Genomic DNA, 4,642 nt, shown 5'->3' on the forward strand with positions numbered 1-4,642 from the left:
CCAGGATCAGGTACTGGAGGGGACAGGAGAGATTTACAGAGGGTCAGGAAATCAAATAAAAATAATTAGCAGTGGGGGAGGGGGAAGTGGGGATAGACACTGAAGGGTCCCAGAGGCCAGGGAATCAAGAGGCCCCCAGGACCGGACAGGGATGACTTTAGCCAAAATACTCAACAAAGAAGAGATAGAACCTGCAGAGACCGCCTCCAATAGACAGGCATGGCCTCCAATGGAGGGATGGTGCCACCCACCCATTTTAAAGGTTTTAATGAAGAAATGCTCCTGTCCAAAGGAAATACAGGGACAAAAAAAAAAAAAATGTAGCAGAGACTGAAGAAAGGGCCATCTAGGGACCGCCCCACCTGGGGACCACATGAACTTGGGATCCATTCTGTCTTCACACACCAAACCCTGAGAATTGTTGCTGAAACCAAGTGGTTCCTGCTGACAGAAACCTGATGTGGCAGTTCCCTGGGAGGTTCTGCCAGCACCTGACCAATGCAAATGCAAATGCTAGCAGTCAACCATCAGACTGAGCTCTGGGATACTGGTGGGGGATCTGGAGAAAGGAATGGAGGAGCAGAGGGGATTTGCAACCCCATAGGAAGAACAATGTTGGCTTGCCAGACCACTCAGTGCTCCCAGGGACTATACCACCAAATGAATGAGTGTACAAGGAGGGATCCATGGCTCCAGACAAATATGTAGCAAAGGATGGCCTTGTCTGACATCAATGGGAGGTTAAGCCCTTGGTCCTGTGGAGGTTTGGTGCCCTAGCACAGGGGGACACTAGAACAGAGAAGTGGGAGTGGGTTGGTCAATGGATGGGGGGAGCACCCTCATAGGGGCAAAAGGGAGGGATGAGAGGGTGTATAGGATATGGGGTTGTAGAGGTAACCAGGAACGGGGATATCATTTGAGATGTAAATGTATGGAGTGATTAACCAAAAAAAATATTAAAAAAGTAATGGCGTGAGGGCAATTTATTGCTGTCTCTGGCCTATAACCCATGTTAGAAAAAGTTGAAGAGTACACTTTCTTGATACTATATGAAATCAAAATTCAGTGCATGTAAATATACATCTGAAGATTAAACATTCACTTATATGTTGTCTGTAATTGCTTTCACACCACAAAACAGAACTGAGCAATACAGCCAAACAATCCCAAATATTGGTTCACTCTTTCTTTGTGGACTTTAGAACAAGAAACTTGGGCACAAAGTATCAGAACTGAGTAAGTAACAAAACCTCAAAGCCATAGTAGATTTAATATTAATATGGAGTAAGAATTAAATATGCTACCTAGAATGTCTTAATCTGTGAAAGAAGTAGGGAAGTTCTTTTAAGTTTTTTTTCCTAGAATGTAATTAAAGAGATATCTTCATATTATTGCCCATTCAGTTCTATACTTTTAAATTATTTGATAAGCTTTGCACATATGTTCTCATTGTATGATATGTGTGCATATATGGGTATGTATGTGAGAGATTGAACATATATACATAACATGACATATGTATGGAAACAGTTAGTCCCTCACTTTCCACTTTGTATGTGTGTGATGGTTTGTAGATGTTTGGCTCTAGGGAGTGGCACTATTAGATAGTGTGGCCCTGTTGGAGTAGGTGTGGCCTTGTTGGAGTAGGTGTGTCATTGTGCTTGTGGACTTTAACTGCCTGCAAGTTGATATTTTCCCAGCAGATTACAAATGAAGATGTAGAACTCTCAGCTCCTCCTGCACCATGCCTGCCTGGATGTTGCCATGTTCTACCCTTGATGATAATGGACTGGACCTCTGAGCCTGTAAGCCAGCCCCAATTAAATGTTGTCCTTATAAGAGTTGCCTTGGTCATGGTACCCGTTAACAGCAGTAAAACCCTAAGATAGTGTGGCAGGATGTCTTGTTGTTTCTTGGTGTGTATGAAAGGCTGGCTGGACCATGAGTTTCTAGGGATTTTTATCACTACTATCTCACTATAGTAGTGCTGAGATTGGGGTTTCATGCTACCTTACCATGTCTTTCTTGAAGGTTCTGATGAAGCAATCTTATATCCTCACAATTGTGCAGCACAAACCTTACAAATCCAGCTAGTTTAATTCTTTTCTATCTCCGCTGAAAAGAGAACAAGAAGCATATTGTGCCATCTGATCACACCAGTCGCCACCATCATCCTTATGTATTAGGATTTTTTTCTCTTTATCTATAGACAACTTGCCATTATTCAAACTCATCAACCTCTTGTTCTTCTTGTAGCTCTATCTTCAAGAAGTAGTTGACAACTTCTCTATACCTTCTCCACAACGTGCAAACTATGTGCCACTCTCACAACCATTTTCACACCATGACTGGCCTGAAGGCCCCGATTCCAGCTTCCTACACAGGCCTGGAACTCTGACAGGGTTCAGGTCCCGAGATATTCATCTTCGACCCTCTACTGGAGTGGGAGGTAGCATCTGCCACGTGTCTGAACACTTCTCCAAAAATGCCGCAGAAGGGTGCTTCACCCTCGAGTGGTCCGGCGACAGCTACCAACCTAGGAACCCAATATTGCCAATAGGGTCCTCTTTCTCCTGCACACCATCATCTTCTACCAGATTTTGATAGTTGAAGAGGGTGTGTCACAGCCTCTGGCTCCAGAAGATGCTACCAGCACAGTATCACCTGACCCCATCTCTGCGCCCGTTGTTGTGCCCCCTGTCCTCGAGCCTTTGAACCTAACCTTGGAGCCTTTGGACTATGCTCTGTATCTCAAAGCTTTTCTCCAGCATCACCCTGCGGCTTTCTAAACGCAATGGGTCACAGTCCAGAAAAAAACAAAGAGGCACTAGGGGTACCTGGTGTGTGAGAATGTATCCCAAACTGGGGCTTCTAAGGCAATGCTAACTCAGAATACTACTGCTAAAATGCCTGTGCTTGAGGTGAGCCCGAGGTTCTAGCTAGGCTCCCTGAGAAAGGACAGAGGGCGTCTCAGTATCTAATTAATATTTATGTGTTTATGTATATCCTCCTAGGTGAAGGAGGGGTGTATGTAATATTTATTCTAACTCATGCAGGGGTGCGAGATAAGCCCCTTTGCTGTAACACAGACACATATTACGATTTATGGGGTAGGTGAGGCAGAGTTGTGAGAGGGAGAATCCGGTGGTAGGACTCCCAGCTTGGGGATTAGTCTTGGTGGTGTCATAAGTTTAGTGGTAATAGTCTGTCTTCCAGCTTTTCAACAACTCTGTAGTCTGTTGTAAGGCTTCAGCAGACCCTTGGGAAAATAGTCTGTGGCCTTTGATGTCTTCCTGGTTGCTTCTGGGGGCGGGGCGGGGCGGGGCAGAGGGGTGGGGCTGCCAGATTGTCAGAGGATGGCTGTCTGGGGTCGCCTAGTATGTTCTGTGAACATGAATAAACTTGATTGCCTGTCCAAGAAAAAAGTAGTTGACACTTCTCTCAACAATTTGATGGCAAATCCACTCTTATGTTTCAGATTTCAGCTTAAATTCCATAAGCTAAGAGAAACCATTTAAAGTAGTTTCACTTCACCATTCTATGTTTGTTTAGAATATTATCTATTGAAGTTGCACATGCCTTGCTCTGATTGTTTCTCTCTTGTCTACATTTCCGTAGTCATAAAATAGATTCGGAGCTACAACAGGACAGAGGCTGTGTCTTATCCCTTTCTCCATGTGTTCTTTATATGCTACAAACACAGGTATCTAGAAAATAACCTTTAAAGCAAAGCATGTGTGATATTTTTAAGTTGCCAAATATAATAGCTAAACCATACAACATTTAAAATCATTGCCATAGCTAGGTATGAATCCTGGCTGTGCTGTTTAATTAGGATGTAAAACTCTAAGTAAATTTTTCTTGTCTTTGAATTCCTGATATGTGACAGCAATACCTATCTATTTGACAGGTTGTAAGCATTAATAGGATAATGTCTTTAAAATCCCTGGGTATATACGAGGGTTCAATAAAGGGTAGCAGCTCTTTCTCTGCAATTATCACTCTGTTAAGCTGGATTTGTAGGCTTTTAAGATATAACTGTCCTACAACTAGGTCACAAAGATGCAGAAGTGCAGGGGAACAAAGGGGCTCAATCATCATTGCATAAATATCCCTGCTGCAGACCCACGAACTGATACTTCAGCAGACTTGAATCCTGATGAGTGACCAGGATGCCTCTATCTTAACACCATATACCAAATATGGATGCTGGTTTAGATAACTGTAAAGTCAAATATAACCTCATGTGTAAGAACTCTTTGCTAAGTAATGATGTTTGTGTGGAGTACTTCTGTAGCAAACTTGGAAACGATGTCCCTTATTCCCCCAGCAGCCTACAGCCCATGCAGAGTTTAGCACTGCAGACTAATCATATTCTGATGCTCCTGGTGCTTTCGTATATACTCATTTCAAGCCATTCAATGCCCTGGGACCTTAATGTTCACTCTAAATAAAGTGGAAAGATGACTAAGCCATATTTTCTCTGCTCCCCTCCCTCTGTATATCTCATGAGGATGCATCCTCCACTGTCTCTGGAGCAAACTAAGTTTTTCAGAGAATCACTCCATGAAAACAAGGATTACTGTGTGCTAAATAATAATTGGCTTAGAGGTTTGAGATTTGACTATACTTCAGTGTGCCA

General features: G+C 43.1%; 1 pseudogene; it reads left to right on the plus strand.

Annotated features, from left to right (window-relative positions):
• The first annotated feature begins 2,314 nt into the window (after window positions 1-2,314).
• Window positions 2,315-2,789, plus strand: LOC117708209 (radiation-inducible immediate-early gene IEX-1 pseudogene; annotated as a pseudogene).
• The last annotated feature ends 1,853 nt before the right edge of the window (window positions 2,790-4,642 follow it).

Source organism: Arvicanthis niloticus, chromosome 5 (assembly GCF_011762505.2).
Source record: "Arvicanthis niloticus isolate mArvNil1 chromosome 5, mArvNil1.pat.X, whole genome shotgun sequence".
NCBI classification, from domain to species: Eukaryota; Metazoa; Chordata; class Mammalia; order Rodentia; family Muridae; genus Arvicanthis; species Arvicanthis niloticus.